At 47.9% G+C, this 23,441-nt stretch overlaps 2 long non-coding RNA genes across 3 annotated transcripts in view; one reads left to right on the forward strand and one right to left on the reverse strand.

The window, feature by feature from the left end:
- Window positions 1–17,051: 17,051 nt before the first annotated feature.
- LOC126994109 (uncharacterized) lies at window positions 17,052–19,643 on the reverse strand. Its single transcript, XR_007748806.1, has 2 exons — window positions 19,270–19,643; window positions 17,052–17,631 (listed from the first exon to the last, which is right to left on the reverse strand). It is a non-coding gene; the product is annotated as an uncharacterized LOC126994109 (long non-coding RNA).
- A 467-nt stretch (window positions 19,644–20,110) lies between these two features.
- The window catches only part of LOC126994104 (uncharacterized), a 3,935-nt gene continuing 604 nt past the window's right edge, over window positions 20,111–23,441 (forward strand). The window contains exons 1-3 of one of the 2 annotated variants that reach the window (XR_007748799.1): window positions 20,111–20,316; window positions 21,512–21,711; window positions 23,377–23,441. The exon at window positions 23,377–23,441 is cut by the window's right edge and continues 33 nt beyond it. This is a non-coding gene — a long non-coding RNA (uncharacterized LOC126994104). The remainder of the gene's footprint in view (window positions 20,317–21,511; window positions 21,712–23,376) is intronic. The other variant, XR_007748800.1, reaches the window with a different exon arrangement.

Genomic DNA, 23,441 nt, shown 5'->3' on the forward strand with positions numbered 1-23,441 from the left:
TACTAATAGTGGCTTTTGTGAGCACACCCCTCCACTATTCAAGTCCTTAAATATATTAAATCTCAGTGACATCACAAGGCTTAACATAGCGTCCTATGTATTCAAACATAAAGACACAATCAGCAACACTGCAACTCAAAATCATAACTACCACACCCGCAACCAAAACTCTTTACAGTCACCCAGACCTAAGCTCACCCTCTATAAACACTCCCTTATGTATCAAGGACCCAAGATTTGGAATGACATCCCTCCTTTCATCAAACACTCACCCAGCCTTAAGACCTTTCAATGCAAATACAAGAAATGTCTCTTGTCCCTATATTAATCACCAAACGTCAAATCTACTTGCAAATGTTTACAATTTCAATATGTGTTTAATGTTTATCTATCTGCACTTATGTTATCCATCATTCTTTTGTATTATCATTCTTAGGATCACCAATAGGCCCCTCACTTATATATGTGTACATGTATACTATATCAGGTGAGTGCAAATGTGTGTATATGGGTATATGTATACAATTTTGTAGGTGCTTTTGTATGCACATTCAAGTGAGCGTGTGAGTATGATATTATCAGTAGTAATTCAGTATTCTTACCAAGTGCCATTTTATTTTATTGAGTTTTTTATCCTTAACTGATTTCTGAGTCAAATTTGATTGATTATAAAAGAACATTATGTTTTTCTCTTCTTTCTCTTCTTTGTTCTTTCTCAGTTTGTTATTGAGCTTTGTTTTTTTTTCCTTTATTCTGAATAATTTTCTTCTTCTATTATCTTTCATTCATGATTTGTTATATTTCCATTCTTAATATAATTGATTTACCAAGAAACTATCTATTATGCTTTAATATTATCTTATTTCTTTATAATGTGCGTTAAACATTTTTTTTCTGTTTTCCTGTTTTGTATTTTTTTGTATCCTTGTATTTTCTTTTATCCTAATGCTTCTTGCCCAAAAAGCCTTAGCTTATAAAGGGCTGTTTGTCTCATCAAAAATTGTAAGGGATAAATATATGTTGTTTTTGACAAACATAATAAAGTGTTTACAGTGGTGGCGTGTTTATGTCACAAGGGTGTATTTCTCCACGCTGGCCTCACGGTCTCTTTCAGGTCGATGGGCGGTGAGACTGCCAGCTCCAGGGTGAAGAAAGGGAAGAGCGTCAAAATACACCCTTGTGACATAAACACGCCACCTGTCCGCTTGTCAAACCCCATCGTAGTTGCTGGAAATGGAAAAGAATGCTGCTATCCAGTTTAAAATGTTGCCCCTGATGTTATAACTTTTTTCTCAATTAATCTCCTGTGTGGAACTTTATCAAATGCTTTAGCAGAATCGCAATATGCAACGTCCACTGCGCTGCCTTCGTCCAGATACTGTGTCCATTGGTCCAGCACGGCAATGAGCTGCGGCCGCCACCGTTCATCATCTGCCCGTCCGTAGTATTGTTTTCTGCTGAGTGGTTGATAATTCTTCAAATGCTCTGAAAATTTTCTCTTATTATGGTTTCCATTATTTTGCATATGACAGGTCAAACTCACAGGTCTGTAATTACCTGGTTCATTTGTATCAGCCTTCTTATAGATGGGTGTAATGTTGGCCAGTCTTCATGTAACTCACAGGTCTGTAATTACCTGGTTCATTTGTATCAGCCTTCTTATAGATGGGTGTAATGTTGGCCAGTCTTCATTAACTCACTGGTCTGCAATATCTTCCTGAGTGTCCTTCCCCTCTTTTATCACCCGTGGGCCTGGAGTGCCAGGCAGTGTTAACAGTGCCACAGACAGTGTTATGTGATGCAAGACAGATTAGTTACCCAGTGTTAGGCTGTCCTGTTACCTGACCTGCCTACCCCTCTCCTGTGACATGGGGTCAGGTGTTATGCAGTGCTATGTGATGCCAGGCAGTGTTCATAGTGGCATAGATTTGTGTGGTGCCAGAATCAGTGTGATGCCAGTCATTGGTGCCAGGGACGGTATATGTATAGAATAACACCCAGGTGACCCTAGGACAAAGCCTTATTATTCTCCCTCACTCCCCTCAATGTTACCAGCTTACCGTAGGCATAACATTGTATCTTTCTGTTTCTGGCCCATAAATATTGCAAAAAAGAGCATCAGTAATTACCGATGTTAACAATAATTATAAATGCATATTGTTATCTTTATGGGGCGATAGTTTGGGGTCAGAAAAGACAATACGCCAAGTACTACTAAGGGCTGGTATCCCTAAACTACCACTTGAGCCAGCTAAACGTAATATATGGAGGAGAAAAGAGAATAAATGAACCCGTGGACATACCCACAACTCCTGTGAAAGCCTTGTCAAATATGTGTAGGCCTACTTGTGTGCCAACATATGTAAGAGCATGGGCCTAACTTTTCTTCTTCCTCCTCAGGTTTTGGGCGCCCAGCCGTACACGTGAACTAACAGTCTTGGCTTCAGGGCAGGTCGCTAAAATGGTATGTGTGTGTGTGTGTGTGTGTGTGTGTGTTAGGAAGGTTTTCATCATTAATATAAAAGCTTGTTGTTGGGGTGAGAGGTGGAGTCAGAGGTCAGCGATGAATAGATACGTTTATTGGGGTAGTGAGAACAGACTCCCGGCGGGTTGCAACTGCCCTTAAGTGCTTGGCGCCACTCCGGCGTAGCCTTGCCCCGGTAGAACATATCGCACAGCATGAAGTGCACGCCCCTACACTCTCCCCCCAATTACACAGTGCGGTGTAATGACAAAATGGTGTAAAGAAAAACATAGTGAACTCAGAGCAATGAGCGAGATGCAATGATATACAACAGTAGACATGTCCTGGATGAATACATTGAGCCTAAGCCAAAGAGTTAACGACATAATCGTCAAGGTGCCTTGGGGCGCGCCTGGTGCGTGCAGGTCTCGGGGAGTCGGCGCGAGGTTCTGTGACTGGTGTGATGTCTTTTGGCTGCACACGCCGCGTTTCCTGAGATTCGGTGGGAAGTGGGCGGAGGTGTCGCCTATTCCCTATGGTCGCTCTGTCGCTGGCATCTAGGCGCAACAAATACTGCCTGGGTGCTGTCAGCTCCACCACCGTCCCCGTGCGATCCCAGCGCCCATTGGCTGGGTTTTGGATGTGGACACGCTGCCCGGGTTTCAGAGGAGCGAGGGCGTGGGCTCTTGGGTCGTGCCGTAGTGAGGAGCGGGTCGCTATGCTGTTCGTGGTACGCTCCCGGTCACGAAGTGTCCTGCCCCATCGCTCATTGATGAGATAGCGAGAGCTCTCTACTGGTATGGCGTCGTGCAGCTGCCTCCCAGTCAGCAGCTGGGCTGGAGATGCGTCAGCGCCGTGTAGTGGTGTGTTGAGGTATTGTAAGAGAGCCCTGGCGACGCTGTGCGTGTCTAAGGAGCCTCCACGGGTGATGTTGCCTGGCAGCAGCCGCTTTGCTGATTTGACCGCTGCCTCTGCGCGCCCGTTGGACTGAGGGTAGTGGGAGGATGAGATTCTCAGATTGACGCACCAGTCACTGAAGAAGCGTCTGGCCTCTTGACTGGTGAGGTTCGTGCCTCCATCACACGACAACTCCACGGGGATGCCGAATCTTGTGAACCACCACCGGAACGATGTGATGGGGCGGGTGCTGGTGGCGTCGCCTGCCATGTGATCCACTTCAAGCCATCCTGTCAGTCTGTCAGCGTATGCGATGTACGTGTTGCCTTCCAGGTGGAACAAGTCGGCTACCACTTGCTGGAACAGGAACTGAGGCGGTGGGGTGTTCAGGAGTGGCTGCGAAGGGGCATTTGCTTCGCACACCCGGCACTGGCGTCGCTTCTGCTCAACCTCTGCATCGATGCCGGGCCAATACACGGACTGCCTGGCTCTGCGGAGCATGGAGTCTCTGCCCTGGTGGCCAGCATGAAGGTTGTTCAGCACGGCACGTCTCAGGGTGGACGGGATGACGAGACGCGGGAACCGATCATCGCTGGTGTACAGCACCGTGTCTCCCTGGCACGACAGGTGACGCCTCATCCTGAAGTAAGGTCGAAGTGCCTCAGGCTCAGAGTCCTCTTGTCCACCCCAGTTGTTGTTGAAAGTCCACAGTTCGGTGCGGCTTCCCGTTTTTCTTGGGCACCACCACCATGCGAGCACACCACTCCGTCGGTTCCCCGGCGGGTACTGCTTCTATAGTACCTTTGGCGATGTCGTCGTCGAGCTGACACCGCACCTCGTCATAGAAGTGGTGGGGAATGCTGGCGGGAACGTGTACTGCGTGTGGGGTGCCCCGGGCTGAAGATGAATGTGGTGGGGCGGGCCGCGCATTTCCGGTAGGGGAGTGCGCTCCACCGAGAACGGCGTGCGTCCAAACTACTCCAGGAACCATTTCTCGAGACGCTCCACGTTCTCCTCCGCCAACTCGAAGGGTGGTGCTACTGGGCGCTCGGGGAGCGTCGGTGTTTCCTGTGTCACTAAGGCGCCAACTCCTGCTGCTGCTGGACGGGGAAAATTGCGCGGCACTAGGTGCAGAGCCTTGCAGGCCCCGAGTGACAAGTAGAGTTGCTGAACCCCCTCGGCTATGTGCACGCACTCTGATGTGGTGAAGGACCCCGCTGTGACCTCACACGTCAGTGTAGTCGCGCCTATGGTATGTCGCGCCTATGAAGGGCAAATGTATGTAGTCGCGCCTATGAAGGCCATATGTATGGAGTGTATGAATGTAGAATATTAGGGATGAGGCAGGGCGCCCGAGCGAGTAGTCAGGCGCCCCGGCATGTTTACAGTGCCTAAAAGGCATAGATAATGAGGCCTCATGGTTGACCTAGGGTCAAATGAGGGCCATAGAAGTTCGCCTCAGGCGGGAGGAGAACAGGGTGAGACAGCGTCAGGGGAGGGCGGCCGAGTTCCCGTCTCCCACGGCTGACGAGAAAGAGAAGAGCTGCAAAGGCTGTCATTAGACCCTCAATGTCGTGAGTTTAAGAGTGCATTGTTAATGATCTGTTAGGATAAGGCGACAAATTTGGTGTACTCGATGTGTCTGTATCAATTATCTGTTATGCTGTGTCGTGTGCTGTATGATTAAGTGAATGTATCGCTTATCCCGCAGCGAGTGTGCGACAAGGTCTTGTGTGAATAATCCTGCTCCAGTCGCAATGGCGACCACAGTCAGGCTACCTAGAAGTTTCACTCCTCCTCCGGCGATGTGGCTGATGGTTCTCGTCGAGGGCTGGAGGTGCCGCTGGGATAGACCCGTGCCCTTAAGGAAGCGACGCCCCGCGATGCACACCTGTGCCCCGGTGTCAGCCACGGCCGCAGTGCGGCACTCCGTCTGCGGACGGGAGCAGGAGACTTTTACGGGTAGTCCTGCCACCGCCTCCACGCTCCCCACAATCACTGCATTTGACGACCGTGCCCCCTCTCCGCTCGGTTTGAGGGAGCGGCACAAGCGCCAAAAGTGCCCCTTCCGCCCGCACTTACGGCATGTGGCGTTGCGGACTGGGCACTGGTCGTTGCTGCTGCAGGGACTGCCTCCACAGCCCCGGCAACGTCTAGGATGGCGTCCGGGGTTTGCGCGGAGGTGGGTGTCGCGCTGCCCGGTGGGGCGTTGGTTCCTGGCCGCCTCTGCCTCCGTCTATGTTGCCGGGTGGTTGGAGTGGGGTTTATCTGGTCCCCTTGAAACTTTACGCCCGCCACGGGTGCTGCACTAACCGCCGGGCGGTCGCCTGCCACTCTGTCCGCTGCTTCTATGATTTCACATTGGTTCACTACGTCACTGACTGATTTAAGGCGCGAGAAACACCGTAACACTTCTGCCTTCATACTGCGGTTACTCAGCCCCATGACCACGTTTCTACTTAACACGTATTCAGTAAGGGACTTATCACATTCGGGGCACTGAAAGCTGCACTCTGCCGCCAGTGCACGGCATTTCGCTACGTACGCATCGACACTATCCCCCGGCACCTGGGAATATTGAAAGAACTCTGACCATGCCCCACCTCGCAAGCGGGCCCAATCACTACGCTTCTCACCACGTCTATTGCTGCCGAGGTCGAGAGCTGGCGGAAATCCTGCTTGAGGAAGTGTGCGTCGATTCGCTGCTGGAGATCGCTGCTGCACAGAAGTCTCACGTACGAGGCGGCAAGTGGCGGGGACCACCCGCAGATGATGCCGTAGTCCTCCACACTCACGGCCCATGCCTCGAATGCTGCCGGCGACATGGCTTGAGTAGCCGTGCCAGGCCCTGTTTAGGTCTGATCATAGTAGTAATTAATATTTCTTTGTCCATGTAGTGGAATGCTGTACCTATATTTCTCGCCACGTTGTATGTATCACCGAAGATCCCATTTATATGACTTTCTGGTTGCATATAATCTTGCATTAATACTCCCAGGTCTCTCTCTTCATTCACTTTCTTTAATATTTCACCATCTCCTATTTTCTATGTCCATTTTGGTCTTTCTACACTTTTCCCCATTTCCATAACATGACATTTCTTCACGTTGAATTTCATCTCCCATTTCTGAGTCCATTTCCAAATCTTGTTTAGGTGTTCTTGCAGCTCCTTGCAGTCTTCACTGTTTCTTATATGTCTTTGCATCATCTGCGAACATGTAGCTGTTTATGGCATATCATTAATATGGACTAGGAAGAGTACTGGTGTGGTGACCCCTGGGGCACTCCACTTTCCACCATTGCGATCTAGTGTCCTTAACCACGGTTCTCATCTCTCTTCCTCTTAAGTAGCTTTCCATCCAGCACTTCATTTTCCCTCTCAATCCTCCTTTATTCTCTAGTTTCCACAGCAGTCTTGAACTTTGTCAAATGCCTTCATTAAGTCTAGGTAAATGCAATCCGTCTCTTTCCTGTAATTTGTCCGTCACTCTTGAGTAAAAGCTCAGCAAGTTTGTCACACATGAGCGGTGTGTGTGTGTGTGTGTGTGTGTTCTCAGGCCCAGATAATGTAATAATGCAGTAATAATAATAATAATAATAATAATAATAATATCCTGCCCTCCAGGAATCCTTTGAAGCCCAAAAGCAAAATCCTTCAAGTTCCTCCACAAGAAAGGAGGAGGAGAGGTGGAGAAACATTGACAAGCGGAAGGAAGGAGGAGCGGAGGAAGGAGGAGGAGGAAAGAGGTTTCAGGACAAGAAGAAGGAGGTAGGAAGAAAAGGAGGAAGAGGAGGAAAGAACAGTAGATTTACACACACACACACACACACACACACACACACACACACACACACACACACACACACACACACACCATTAATGTCACACATCAACCAGTCTATTTATTTATCTCTATCTAATTCCCCCCCCCCTCCCTTCCCAGAGGAAATGCCAGTGTTTGGAGTGCCGCTGTGCCTGGCCGTCCAGCGCTGCCCGGCTTTGATATCCAGCTGCCCACCATTGTCAGGGGTGCATTGACCAGATAGGGGTGGTGTTATTATTGTTATTATTATTATTATTATTATTATTATGTGTGTGTGTATTGTGTGTGTGTGTGTGTGTGTGTGTGTGTGTGTGTGTATTCCACCTCTCCTCATCTCTCTCTCCACCTTTCTCCTCATCTCTCCACCTCTCTCCTCATCTCTCTCTCCACCTCTCTCCTCATCTCTCTCTCCACCTCTCTCCTCATCTCTCTCTCCACCTCTCCTCATCTCTCTCTCCACCTCTCTCCTCATCTCTCTCTTCACCTCTCTCCTCATCTCTCTCCACCTCTCTCCTCATCTCTCTCCACCTCTCTCCTCATCTCTCTCCACCTCTCTCAACATCTCTCTCTCAACCTCTCTCCTCTCTCTCTTCCACCTCTCTCCTCTCTCTCTCCCCCTCTCTCCTCATCTCTCTCTCCACCTCTCTCCTCATCTCTCTCTCCACCTCTCTCCTCATCTCTCTCCACCTCTCCCCTCTCTCTCTCTTCCACCTCTCTCCTCATCTCTCTCTCCCACCTCTCTCCTCATCTCTCCACCTCTCCTCATCTCTCTCTCCACCTCTCTCCTCATCTCTCTCCACCTCTCTCTCCTCATCTCTCTCTCTCCACCTCTCTCCTCATCTCTCTCTCCACCTCTCTCCTCATCTCTCTCTCCACCTCTCTATTCATCTCTCTCTCTTCTCTTCCACCTCTCTCTCTCTCCACCTCTCTCCTCTCTCCTCATCTCTCTCCACCTCTCTCCTCATCTCTCTCTCCACCTCTCTCTCATCTCTCTCCCTCTCTCCTCATCTCTCTCTCCACCGCTCTCATCATCTCTCTCTCTCCCCCTCTCTCCTCCTCTCTCTCTCTCCCCCTCTCTCCTCATCTCTCTCTCCACCTCTCTCCTCATCTCTCTCTCCACCTCCTCATCTCTCTCTCCACCTCTCTCCTCATCTCTCTCTCCACCTCCTCATCACTCTCTCACTCTCTCTCTCCTCATCTCTCTCTCCACCTCTCTCCTCATCACTCTCTCTCCACCTCTCCTCCTCTCTCTCCACCTCTCTCCCTCATCTCTCTCCACCTCTCTCATCTCTCTCTCTCCACCTCTCTCCTCATCTCTCTCTCTCCACCTCTCTCCCTCATCTCTCTCTCTCTCTCTACTAATCTCTCTCCACCTCTCTCCTCATCTCTCTCTCCCACCTCCCTCATCTCTCTCCACCTCTCTCCTCAACTCTCAATCCACCTCTCTCCTCATCTCTCTCTCCACCTCTCTCCTCATCTCTCTCTCCACCTCTCTCCCTCATCTCTCTCTCCACCTCTCTCCTCATCTCTCTCTCCACCTCTCTCCTCATCTCTCTCTCCCTCTACCTCCTCCTCTCTCTCTCCACCTCTCTCCTCCTCTCTCTCCCTCTCTCTCATCTCTCTCTCCACCTCTCTCCTCATCTCTCTCTCCACCTCTCTCCTCATCTCTCTCTCTCTCTCTCCTCATCTCTCTCTCCACCTCTCTCCTCATCTCTCTCACCAACTCTCTCCTCTCTCTCTCCACCTCTCTCCTCATCTCTCTCTCCACCTCTCTCCTCATCTCTCTCTCCACCTCTCTCCTCATCTCTCTCTCCACCTCTCTCCTCATCTCTCTCTCCACCTCCTCTCTCTCCACCTCTCTCCTCATCTCTCTCTCCACCTCTCTCCTCATCTCTCTCTCCACCTCTCTCCTCATCTCTCTCTCCACCTCTCTCCTCATCTCTCTCTCTCCTCATCTCTCTCTCCACCTCTCTCTCTCTCTCTCTCTCTCTCTCTCTCTCTCTCTCTCTCTCTCTCTCTCTCAACCTCTCTCCTCATCTCTCTCTCCACCTCTCTCCTCATCTCTCTCTCCACCTCTCTCCTCATCTCTCTCTCTCTCCACCTCTCTCCTCATCTCTCTCTCCACCTCTCTCTCTCTCTCCACCTCTCTCTCCTCTCTCCACCTCTCTCCTCATCTCTCTCCTCTCTCCTCATCTCTCTCTCCACCTCTCTCCATCTCTCTCTCCACCTCTCTCCTCATCTCTCTCTCCCCCTCTCTCCTCATCTCTCTCTCCACCTCTCTCCTCATCTCTCTCTCTCTCTCTCCACCTCTCTCCTCATCTCTCTCTCCACCTCTCTCCTCATCTCTCTCTCTCCACCTCTCTCCTCATCTCTCTCTCCCCCACTCTCTCTCTCTCTCTCTCTCTCTCTCTCTCTCTCCACCTCTCTCCTCATCTCTCTCTCTCCACCACTCTACGACACTCTCTCTCCACCTCTCTCCTCATCTCTCTCCACCTCTCTCTCATCCCTCTCTCTCTCCACCTCTATCCTCATCTCTCTCTCACCTCTCTCATCTCTCTCTCTCCACCTCTCTCATCTCTCTCTCCACCTCTCTCCTCATCTCTCTCCACCTCTCTCCTCATCTCTCTCTCTCCTCATCTCTCTCTCCACCTCTCTCCTCATCTCTCTCTCCACCTCTCTCCTCATCTCTCTCTCCACCTCTCCTCATCTCTCTCTCTCTCTCCACCTCTCTCCTCATCTCTCTCTCCACCTCTCTCCTCATCTCTCTCTCCACCTCTCTCCTCATCTCTCTCCACAACTCTCAACAACTCTCTCTCTCCCTCTCCTCATCTCTCTCTCTACCTCTCCTCATCTCTCTCTCTCTCCACCTCTCTCCTCATCTCTCTCTCCACCTCTCTCCTCATCTCTCTCTCCACCTCTCTCCTCATCTCTCTCTCCACCTCTCTCCTCATCTCTCTCTCCACCTCTCTCCTCATCTCTCTCTTCTCTTCCACCTCTCCTCATCTCTCTCTCTCCACCTCTTTCCTCATCTCTCTCTTCTCTTCCACCTCTCTCCTCATCTCTCTCCACCTCTCTCCTCATCTCTCTCCACCTCTCTCCTCATCTCTCTCTCTCTCCACCTCTCTCCTCATCTCTCTCTCCACCTCTCTCCTCATCTCTCTCTCCACCTCTCTCCTCATCTCTCTCTCCCACCTCTCTCTCATCTCTCTCTCTCCACCTCTCCTCATCTCTCTCTCTCTCCCTCTCTCTTTATCTATCTCTCCACCTCTCTCCTCATCTCTCTCTCCCCTCTCTCTCATCTCTCTCTCTCCACCTCTCTCTCATCTCTCTCTCTCTCTCCCATCTCTCTCTCCACCTCTCTCCCCATCTCTCTCTCCACCTCTCTCCTCATCTCTCTCCACCTCTCCCTCATCTCCCTCTCCACCTCTCTCCTCATCTCTCCACCTCTCTCCTCAACTCTCTCCACCTCTCTCTCCTCCTCTCTCTCATCTCTCTCTCCACCTCTCTCCTCATCTCTCTCTCCACCTCTCTCCTCATCTCTCTCTCTCCCCCTCTCTCCTCATCTCTCTCTCCAGCTCTCTCCTCATCTCTCTCCACCTCTCTCCTCATCTCTCTCTCCACCTCTCTCCTCACCTCTCTCTCCACCTCTCTCCTCATCTCTCTCTCCACCTCTCTCCTCATCTCTCTCTCCACCTCTCTCCTCATCTCTCTCTCCACCTCTCTCCTCATCTCTCTCTCCACCTCTCTCCTCATCTCTCTCCACCTCTCTCCTCATCTCTCTCTCCACCTCTCTCCTCATCTCTCTCCTCATCTCTCTCTCACCCTCTCTCCTCATCTCTCTCTCCACCTCTCTCCTCATCTCTCTCTCTCCACCTCTCTCCTCATCTCTCTCTCCACCTCTCTCCTCATCTCTCTCTCCACCTCTCTCTCCACCTCTCTCCTCATCTCTCTCTCCACCTCTCTCCTCATCTCTCCACCTCTCTCCTCATCTCTCCCTCTCCACCTCTCTCCTCATCTCTCTCTCTCTCCACCTCTCTCCTCATCTCTCTCTCCACCTCTCTCCTCATCTCTCTCCACCTCTCTCCTCATCTCTCTCCACCTCTCTCATCTCTCTCGACCTCCCTCTCTCTCTCCACCTCTCTCCTCATCTCTCTCTCCACCTTTCTCCTCATCTCTCTCTCCACCTCTCTCCTCATCTCTCTCTCCACCTCTCATCTCTCTCTCCACCTCTCTCCTCATCTCTCTCTCCACCTCTCTCCTCATCTCTCTCACCTCTCTCCTCATCTCTCTCTCCACCTCTCTCCTCATCTCTCTCTCCACCTCTCTCCTCATCTCTCTCTCGCACTCTCTCTATCCCTCTCTCTCCTCATCTCTCTCTCCACCTGTCTCCTCATCTCGCGCCACCTCTCTCTCATCTCTCCACCTCTCTCCTCATCTCTCTCTCCACCTCTCTCCTCATCTCTCTCTCCACCTCTCTCCTCACCTCTCTCTCCACCTCTCTCCTCATCTCTCTCTCCACCTCTCTCCTCATCTCTCTCTCCACCTCTCTCCTCATCTCTCTCCACCTCTCTCCTCATCTCTCTCTCCACCTCTCTCCTCATCTCTCTCTCTCTCCACCTCTCTCCTCATCTCTCTCTCCACCTCTCTCATCATCTCTCTCTCTCAACCTCTCTCACTCTCTCTCCACCTCTCTCCTCATCTCTCTCTCCACCTCTCTCCTCATCTCTCTCTCCACCTCTCTCCTCATCTCTCTCTCTCCACCTCTCTCCTCATCTCTCTCTCCACCTCTCTCCTCATCTCTCTCTCCACCTCTCTCCTCATCTCTCTCTCCACCTCTCTCCTCATCTCTCTCTCCACCTCTCTCCTCATCTCTCTCTCCACCTCTCTCCTCATCTCTCTCTCCACCTCTCTCCTCATCTCTCTCTCTTCTCTCTCCTCATCTCTCTCTCCACCTCTCCTCATATCTCTCTCTCCACCTCTCTCCTCATCTCTCTCTCCACCTCTCTCCTCATCTCTCTCTCTCTCTCTCTCTCATTCTCTCTCCACCTCTCTCCTCATCTCTCTCTCCACCTCTCATCTCATCTCTCTCTCCACCTCTCTCCTCATCTCTCTCAACCTCTCTCCTCATCTCTCTCTCCACCTCTCTCCTCATCTCTCCACCTCTCTCTCATCTCTCTCTCTCCTCTCTCCTCATCTCTCTCTCCACCTCTCTCTCCCTCATCTCTCTCTCTCCACCTCTCTCCCTCATCTCTCTCTCCACCTATCTCGTCATCTCTCTCGACCGCTCTCTCCTCACCTCTCTCTCCACCTCCTCATCTCTCTCCCTCTCCACCTCTCTCCTCATCTCTCTCTCACACAACCTCTCTCCTCATCTCTCTCTCCTCCTCATCTCTCTCTCCACCTCTCTCCCTCATCTCTCTCTCCACCTCTCCTCATCTCTCTCTCTCTCTCCACCTCTCTCCTCATCTCTCTCTCCACCTCTCTCCTCATCTCTCTCCACCTCTCTCCTCATCTCTCTCTCCACCTCTCTCCTCATCTCTCTCACCTCATCTCTCTCACCACCTCTCTCCTCATCTCTCTCCTCTCTCTCCACCTCTCTCCCCTCTCCCACCTCTCTCTCTCTCTCCACCTCTCTCCTCATCTCTCTCTCTCCACCTCTCTCCTCATCTCTCTCTCCACCTCTCTCCTCCTCTCTCTCTCTCCACCTCTCTCCTCATCTCTCTCTCCACCTCTCTCCTCATCTCTCTCCACCTCTCTCCTCATCTCTCTCTCCACCTCTCTCCTCATCTCTCTCCTCATCTCTCTCTCCACCTTTCTCCTCATCTCTCTCTCCACCTTTCTCCTCATCTCTCTCCACCTCTCTCCTCATCTCTCTCTCTCCACCTCTCTCCTCATCTCTCTCTCTCCACCTCTCTCCTCATCTCTCTCTCCACATCTCTCCTCATCTCTCTCTCCACCTCTCTCCTCATCTCTCTCCACAACACTCTCTCCACCACTCTCTCATCTCTCTCTCCACCTCTCTCTCCTCATCTCTCTCTCTCTCTCTCCCCCTCTCTCCTCAGCTCTCTCTCCACCTCTCTCCTCATCTCTCTCTCCACCTCTCTCCTCATCTCTCTCTCCACCTCTCTCCTCATCTCTCTCTCTCCTCATCTCTCTCTCCACCTCTCTCCTCATCTCTCTCTCCACCTCTCTCCTCATCTCTCTCTCCACCTCTCTCCTCATCTCTCTCTCTCCACCTCTCTCCTCATCTCTCTCTCCACCTCTCTCCTCACCTCTCTCTCCACCTCTCTCCTCATCTCTCTCTCTCCACCTCTCTCTCTCTCTCTCTCTCTCTCTCTCTCTCTCTCTCTCTCTCTCCTCATCTCTCTCTCCACCTCTCTCCTCATCTCTCTCTCCACCTCTCTCCATCTCTCTCTCCACCTCTCTCCTCATCTCTCTCCACCTCTCTCCTCATCTCTCTCTCCACCTCTCCTCATCTCTCTCTCCACCTCTCTCCTCATCTCTCTCTCCACCTCTCTCCTCATCTCTCTCTCTCCACCTCTCTCCTCATCTCTCTCTTCTCTTCCACCTCTCTCCTCATCTCTCTCTCCACCTCTCTCCTCATCTCTCTCTCCACCTCTCTCCTCATCTCTCTCTTCATCTCTCTCTCCACCTCTCGCCACATCTCTCTCCAGCCTCTCTCTCCACCTCTCTCCTCATCTCTCTCCACCTCTCTCCTCATCTCTCTCTCTCCACCTCTCTCTCCCTCATCTCTCTCCTCCACCTCTCTCCTCATCTCTCTCTCCACCTCTCTCCTCATCTCTCTCTCTCTGCGATCTCTCTCTCCACCTCTAGGAGTCCGGCAAAGAAGAAAACGCCAGTAGTAATACAGTGAAAGGCCACAATGAAAACGATTATCTGACAATAGAACACATTAATGCACAGAGCCTTCTAGGAAACAAAGTGGAGGTTGAATTATTAGTGAAAGATAGACATATAGACGTCCTTTGTGTCAGTGAGACGTGGCTCCTTCATCGTACTCCAGACCAGCTTATTTATCTTCCACAATATAAAGTTTACCGGTGTGACACTGGACGGGGTGGTGGAGTTTGTATTTATGTTAAGGACTGCCTGAGTGTTACTCTTCTCCCCACACACCCTGGTAGCAGGCCACCAGGTATTGAGGATGTCTGGGTCACCACACAACACCGAAAAATGCCATCTATCATCGTAGGATGTCTATACCGCCACCCTAAAGCAACACAAGAATCATTTGATTATATTCAGGATATTCTTAGATTAGTACGTCTTCGAAAGAAAACGTTCTTTTTGCTCGGCGACCTCAACGATGATTATTTATGTACCTCAAGTAAACTCGGGAATATCATTACTAATGCCAAATTTTCTCAGCTTATTCAAAATCCCACGAGAGTTACGGCTAACACTGCAACGCTCCTTGATGTTATTGTCACTAACAGGCCAGATACAGTTATAACCTCTGATGTTCATCCATGCTCCATTGCAGACCATGACCTAATTTCTGTCACTACAAATGTACACTGCCTCCAGTGCCACCAACCAACTGTTGTAACAAAAAGCGAAGTCTGAAATTACTCCCCAATCGTATTTTGTAATGCACTTTACAAAGAGACGATCAACTTGAGCCAAATATTTAATACTGATGATGTTAACGTACAGACAAGTTTATTTACTAACATTTTCTGCTCATGTCTTGACCTTTGTGCCCCGATGGTGACCAAAGAGTTCAGAGGACCTCCATGGTTAACTGAAGAACTTCACCACGTCATGCAAGAAAGGAACACCAGACAGAAAGCTCTAAAACACGATAGATATGACATAAGCCTACAACAAGAATATAAAGTCCTAAAGAAAAAAGTCAAAGCCATGATGGGTACTGCCAGGAAGGACTATTATAAAGATAGACTTAACACGTCCAGAGGTAACACAACAGCCGTGTGGAAAATCTTGAGAGAAATAGTTCCTAATACAAAGAAACAAGCTAATAAAGTATATCAGGAATGCAATGTCGAAGACTTCAATAATTTCTTTGCTAATGTTGGAAAAAAAGCTTTCGAGGAATCTCAAAACACTGTAAGAAACAATCACGAAAACTCACCCTGAAAACCCTGAAAACAATAACAGTCGTTACACCTTTCCACCCCAGCCCACCGATACTGACACAATCACTCTCACTATGAAGCACCTCAAGGAATCCAACTCATATGGATCTGACGATATTTCCCTGAGATTCATCAAAGACGCTCTGCCAGCAATTCTACCATATATCACATGCATCATAAATACATCTATTACAACAGGTATAATGCCTGGAAACATGCTATTGCCACACCAATATTTAAGAAAGGAAATCCAGAAGAAGTAGGTAACTACAGGCCAATTTCCTTGCTCCCAGTTGTATGGAAAATATTAGAAAAGATAGTCGCAACTCAATTGGCCCAATTTATGGAACGGCATTGCCTCTTTAGCAGTACTCAACATGGCTTCAGACCAAACTTATCTACTGAGACGGCACTCTTACAAGTTTCCAAAAAGATTTATGACACCACGGACAAAAGAGAAATATGTCTTTGAACTCTTTGCGACCTATCTAAAGCTTTTGACAGTGTCAGCCATAACATTCTGCTTAGAAAATGTAACAAATTAGGAATAGATATATTTTGGTTTAAAGATTATTTGTGTAACAGGACTCAGTCTGTGCGAATCGGGGGAAATTTGTCCTCTACACTAGAAGGGCCTTTTGGAGTCCCGCAAGGATCTATTCTCGGCCCTCTGCTATTTAACGTCTTCGTAAATGACCCGCCACAAGAAATTAAAGAACGTTTTGTTATTCAATATGCTGACGACACACAATTCATTCATACTGGTAATACTGAAAATCTACCTGAACTAATTCTTAGAACAGAACAGACATTAGGAAAAATTAAAAACTATTTTAACAGGAACGGTCTCTTGCTGAACTCCAAAAAAACTCAATGTATATTTCTAGGCACAAGAGCTCTGATGTCACGAATACCGGATAACACCACTATCAAAGTAGGGGGTGCCTTAGTAAAACCTTGTCAAAATGTCAAAAACTTGGGGCTACATTTCGACAGTAACATGTTGTTTGATATGCACGTGACAGAAATCAGTAAAAAGGTGTCTGGCATGCTTATGTACATCAGTCGTTTCCAAGACATGCTCAGCAGAGAAGCCAGGCTAATAGTGGTTCAGACACTTGCGTTAAGTCACCTTAACTATGGGATGACTGTTTGGGGCACCACAAATATCACACAGCTGAATAGAGTTCAGAAGCTACAGAAAGTTTGACCATGTCAGCCCACTCTTAAAAGAACTACAGTGGCCAAATATTACACAGAAGTGCATTTTTGAACAGTGCATCATAGTATTCAAAGCACTGAAGAAGCATTTTCCTGAATGGCTATTCTCTTTTCCACAAGTAGGACAAATAGTTGACATAAACACAAGACAACAAAATCTCCTCTGTGTACCCAAAACACACAGTGACATTGGGTCCCGATCTATCACAGTCAGAGGGCCAAAACTATGGAATAACCTCCCCACAAAGGCAAAGAATTGTCACAGTCTGCATACCTTTAAGGTCAATCTGAAGAAACACCTCTCATAAGATAGCTCAGGAAACTAATCAGACTGAATACTCTTATTACATTTTATCATATAATGTTCTGCATGATGTCCTAGATATTAGTCCACACTTTATCTTTAGCACCAATTATATACTAGTTATATTTTAGGGATTATCTGTATATTTTATCGCACTCCATATACCGTGTTCAATAGTTTTAAGCCAGTAAAGAATAACCATTGTATAAATGGAAATAAAGTTTCTGATTCTCTCTCTCTCTCTCTCTCTCTCTCTCTCTCTCTCTCTCTCTCTCTCTCTCTCTCTCTCTCTCTCTCTCTCTCTCTCTCTCTCTCTCTCTCTCTCTCTCTCCCATAACTTACTCACTTGTGCCCATAAACTTACTCACCAATGCCCATAAACTTACTCACCTTGCCCCAAAAGTCTTACTCACCAATGTCCATAACTTACTCACTTGTGCCCATAAACTTACTCACCAATGCCCATAAACTTACTCACCTGAGCCCATGAATTTACTCACCAATGCCCATAAACTAACTTGTGCCATAAACTTATTCACCTTTCCCCCAAAACTTACTCACCAATGCCCATAAACTTACTCACCTGAGCCCATGAACTTACTCACCTGCCCCCAAAACTTACTCACCAATGCCCATAACTTACTTGTGCCCATAAACTTACTCACCAATCCCCATACACTTACTCACTACCAGGGCTGCACATTTGAATCTTACCAGGGCACACACACACTAAGAATTATTTGTCCTGGTATAGTGTGGCTAATTCTTATGGCTCCGTGGTGTAGTGGTTAGCATGCCTACCTATGAATCTGCCGGCCAGGGTTGGAATCCCCCTCCCTGGACAGTCATTTAATTGTTGCCCACTTATGAATTTTCCCCAAAAACATTTGAGTAAGAATTAATTTTGTCATAGGTATGTAGGTGAGTAAGGTTAGGTTATGTTCATCCTTCCTTTCAGGCGGGCTGGATGTACCTATTGTTAGACATTGCTGTATAGATCTCTCTCTCTCTCTCTCTCTCTCTCTCTCTCTCTCTCTCTCTCTCTCTCTCTCTCTCTCTCTCTCTCTCTCTCTCTCTCTCTCTCTCTCTCTCTCTCTCTCTCCCATAACTTACTCACTTGTGCCCATAAACTTACTCACCAATGCCAATAAACTTACTCATCTTGCCCCCAAAACTTCCTCACCAATGTCCATAACTTACTCACTTGTGCCCATAAACTTACTCACCAATGCACATAAACTTACTCACCTGAGCCCATGAATTTACTTCCAACCAACATAAACTAACCAATAACCTACTCACCTTGCCCCCAAAACTACTCTCAATGCCCATAAACTTACTCACCTGCCCCCAAAACTTACTCACCAATGCCCATAAACTTACTTGTGCCCATAAACTTACTCACCTGCCCCCAAAACTTACTCACCTGAGCCTATGAACTTACTCACCTGCCCCCAAAACTTACTCACCAATGCCCATAAACTTACCTGTGCCCATAAACTTACTCACCTGAGCCCATGAACTTACTCACCTGCCCCCAAAACTTACTCACCAATGCCCATAACTTACTTGTGCCCATAAACTTACTCACCAATCCCCATACACTTACTCACTACCAGGCCAGCACATTTGAATCTTACCAGGGCACACACACACTAAGAATTATTTGTCCTGGTATAGTGTGGCTAATTCTTATGGCTCCGTGGTGTAGTGGTTAGCATGCCTACCTATGAATCTGCCGGCCAGGTTGAATCCCCTCCCTGGACAGTCATTTAATTGTTGCCCACTTATGATTTTCCCCATAAACATTTGAGTAAGAATTAATTTTGTCATAGGTATGTGGTGAGTAAGGTTAGGTTATGCCCATCCTTCCTTTCAGGCGGCTGGATGTACCCATTGTTAGACCTTGCTGTAGATCTCTCTCTCTCTCTCTCTCTCTCTCTCTCTCTCTCTCTCTCTCTCTCTCTCTCTCTCTCTCTCTCTCTCTCTCTCTCTCTCTCTCTCTCTCTCTCTCTCTCTCTCTCTCTCTCCCCCATAACTTGCTCACTTGTGCAAATAAACTTACTCACCTTGCCCCCAAAACTTACTCACCTATGTCCATAACTTACTCACTTGTGCCCATAAACTTACTCACCAATGCCCATAAACTTATTCACCTGAGCCCATGAACTTATTCACCTGCCCCCAAAACTTACTCACCAATGCCCATAAACTTATTCACCTGAGCCCATGAACTTATTCACCTGCCCCCAAAACTTACTCACCAATGCCCATAACTTACTTGTGCCCATAAACTTACTCACCAAACCCCATACACTTACTCACTACCAGGGCAGCACATTTGAATCTTACCAGGGCACACACACACTAAGAATTATTTGTCCTGGTATAGTGTGGCTAATTCTTATGGCTCCGTGGTGTAGTGGTTATCATGCCTACCTATGAATCTGCCGGCCAGGGTTGGAATCCCCCTCCCTGGACAGTCATATAATTGTAGCCCACTTATGATTTTTTTTTACTCCGATTGCCTCACCATATTTAAGCATTTTGTGTTATATTGTCTGACTACATCATACTCTGATCTTAACACTTTACTTTAACCTTTTATCATGATAACGTTTTAGCTTTGTATGTTTAATACTTTTTACCTTATAACTCACGAATGTTGTCTAACTCAATTTTGATATAGGTATTTTCTTTTGTGTATTAACTTCATTTTAATGTTCTCGTAAGCGTAAGTCTCATGGAAAAGAATAACCATTGTAACAATAGAAATAAAGTTCCTCTCTCTCTCTCTCTCTCTCTCTCTCTCTCTCTCTCTCTCTGTTACGTACTTATTGAAGACATTGTGCATCGGTCTAAAGCATTCTCTCTCTCCCTTACTGCTTGTCTCCGCTCTCCTAAACACACAAACACACACACACACACACACTCAAACACACACACACACACACACACACACACACACACACACACACACACACACGTATCCTCCTCTTCCTTCTCCTCCTCCTCCCCGTCATCGTCCCCTCTAAAGTTTCCTCCACCTCCTCCTCCCCCTCCTCCCCCGCCCCCTGCGCCATGTTTAAATGTTTAAAAGGCCTCGTCTAGCCACCATGTCCCCAGGTTTAAAGCCCCGGATACCCAGCGACCTTGAAAGTGTCCTAGAAAACGAAGCAAGGGAAGCCAAGCTGGAGGGGAAGACAAGAGTATGGAACGCCTTGTGATGGGACGGTTAATGTTCTCTGTTACTACAAGTATATAACAAGTATAGGAAGAGTCACCTGAAAGTTGCGTTACCTTCCGGCACCCAAGACCACGCCCGAGCCCAAGCCCCGACCGCCAGCCCGCCCCAAGGCTCCCTCCATGGCCTCCTGCAGGGCTTGAGGTGGTCAGGCTCCCCACAGTGCTGCCCCTCGCAGTGCCAGGGCAGTGCCACACCTGTAAGCTGCGGCGCCATGCCCGGTCTGAGGGCGCCGCTGGACTGTGAGTGTTGACCTCGTGTTTGACCTTATTTTGAAGCTACTAATTGACCATCGCAGGAATTATTACACGTTTCATTAGTCTTCATTAATGACTGAGTGCCTGAAGTGTCTGTTTTGGCTCTGGGTGCCGCACATAACCTATTCCCAAAGCTTAAAAAGGAGGTCAATCAGGCTTTCACGAGTGTTTTCCAGGTTCAAGGTGCAGAGGAAGGGTCAAACTGCATCCAGGGTCACTAATATACCCATGCTAGGAAATCACATCAACACAAACCAAATTACTACAGAATCACACCCAACACACCGAATTGCACCAGAATCACACCCAACACACACTGAATTACTCCAGAATCACACCCAACACACACTGAATTGCCCCAGAATCACACCCAACACACTCCAGAATCACACCCAATACACTGACTTGCTCCAGAATCACACCCAACACACACTGAATTGCCCCAGAATCACACCCAACACACACTGAATTACTCCAGAATCACACCCAACACACACTGAACTACTCCAGAATCACACCCAATACACTGACTTGCTCCAGAATCACACCCAACACACACTCAAACACACATGAGTGCCAGTTAGCTTTGTGGACTGATTCTGGATAATGCGGCGGGCAGCTGTCAGTTGCATGAAAGGCATATTTGTGTTGGCTGTTCGGGGGACCGGGGAGCCGAGTGTGCAGGGGAGGGAAGTGAAGGAAGTGTAATTGTTAGTGTTGGTGTGTTGTGACAAGTGTGTATTGCTTTTCTGAATGAGTCTATTGTACCGCAGTCTGTAGAGGGAGGCTGTTCCAGTGGTGCATGGTGCGTGGAAAGTATGAGTGCTTGTATGCGTCAGTGTTAGTGTGTGATATGTTTGGTGTTTATGGACGTGTGTGTTACTCAGTACGTTGGCTGTTTGCGCTGTGTAGGGTAGGTACATGTGTGGGTCAGTGTGAGTGTTTGTGATCTCGTACATAAGTCTGTGTGCTTGGGAAGAGGTTTCTTTGGCCGATGACCTAACCTAACCTATTATCTATATCTATTATCTATTCACTCATTCATGATAGGTAAGGTTAGGTTACTACTACTATCCCTATGACACCACAGTTTATATTTATACATTTATCTATATGCATTTCCTTATATAGTAATACATAGATTATATATATGTTTATTTATACATTGTTTTACCCCCAGGTTACTGCCGCTAACACATGCTGGACTACTACTACTACTACTACTACTACTACTACTATCAGTGAGCTACTCCTACCATATCCAGCCATGCCATAACACCACCACCACTGCAGCAGAGATGGATTTTGAAAGCCCTCATGTGGAGAAGGAGTTTCCGGGCCTGTACGCCTCCGAGTCCTCCAGACGCAGCGACAGCGATTGTGAGTCTCTCTCTCTCTCTCTCTCTCTCTCTCTCTCTCTCTCTCTCTCTCTCTCTCTCTCTCTCTCTCTCTCTCTCTCTCTCTCTCTCTCTCTCTCTCTCTATCTATCTCTCAAAATTATTATTATTATTATTATTATTATTATTATTATTGTTATTATTATTATTATTATTATTGTTATTATTATTAAAATTATTATTAAAATCGTCTATGTATAGACGCTGTCGATTTTCATCCATACGTGTATATATAGATTCCCCGCAAGTGGGCATTCCAGATTGACGTCTATATATAGACTCTGCCGCAAAACTGAACAAACGTTTGAATCTATATATAGATGTTATTTAAGTTAGATTGGTTATATGTATATTGATATATTTGTATGAAGGTTTAGAGTGTAATCACTGACAGTACATGAGTCAGGATCATCAAAATCATCCAAAAAATCAACAACTATATCCTCAGCTGCCAAAGAAGTCATTTCTTCCGGCTTAAGAGGTCTCTTTCTCTTTTACAGCAAAGGAGACAGTTCAAGGGCACAAAAAAAGTAAACATTAATAAAAAAAGCCCGCTACTTGCTGCTCCTAAAAGAATCCAAAGAGGTGGCCGAAAGATAGGTCAGTTTCGGGAGGAGAGGTGTCCTGATACCCTGATACCTTGACATGATAGACTTTAATAATAAAAGAAACTAGAAAAAAAATGCAAAAAATTCCCAGTGTTAGCTGATGTGCAACGCCAACAAAGCACAAGCGGTGACTGTCCTTGAGAGGCAATGTCAGTAAGTGTAGGGGGTTTGAAATGCCTGATAACGATTTATTTAATTAATTTTGTTAGTAGTAAGGAATCGTCTATATATAGACCATGCTACAATCTAATGTGGGCAAATGAGAGCAAACGTTTATATATAGACGCGCCGACAAAAAGTCCCAATTTCAAAACGTCTATATATAGATCCTCCGCTGGGAAGGGGTTAAAAGGACCTGGCTTGCTTGTCTGTCAGTCTGTCTATCTATCCATGACAGCTCGCCAGACGACACGGAGGGCCAGGACACAAGGCTAGTAGTAGTAGTAGTAGTAGTAGCAGGGGTTGTGAGGAGAGAGAGAGAGAGAGAAGGAAGGAAAGAAAAGGAAGGAAAACAGAGAAGAAGAAATTTGTGTGTGTGTGTGTGTGTGTAATTCACCTCTTGGTCTGCTGCGGGTCTCTCTCAAGACAGCCAGCCACTGCTCTACGGAAGAGCACAGAGCTCGTAGTACCGATCTTTGGGTAGGACTGAGACCACTCACACACAACACACCGCGACAACGAGGTCACAACTCCTCGCCTGATGTCGCGTACCTACTCACTGCTAGGTGAACAGGGGCTACACGTGAAAGAAGATAAACCCAACTTATTTTCGCCCGGCTGGGGAATCGAACCCCGGTCCTTCTGGTTGTGAGCCAGACGCTCAACCCCTGAGCTACCGGGCCGTGTGTGTGTGTGTGTTGTCTTGTGATATCTTGCCTCATAATATTTTCTCATGATGTGCATGTATGTATTTATGCATGTGTGTGTGTGTGTGTGTGTGTGTGTGTAGCCTTGTGTGATGGCTTCCCTTATGGCCTGTTCTTCCACGTGTTCTGTTTCCCTCACAATCTGTTCTCCTATTTGTTCCGTTTCACCCCCAGACTAAAGAATTCTGAGCACCGATTCTGTAGCGGAAAGTGTTGGCGTGTGTCATTGCTTGCCGCGC

Source organism: Eriocheir sinensis, unplaced genomic scaffold (assembly GCF_024679095.1).
Source record: "Eriocheir sinensis breed Jianghai 21 unplaced genomic scaffold, ASM2467909v1 Scaffold721, whole genome shotgun sequence".
NCBI classification, from domain to species: Eukaryota; Metazoa; Arthropoda; class Malacostraca; order Decapoda; family Varunidae; genus Eriocheir; species Eriocheir sinensis.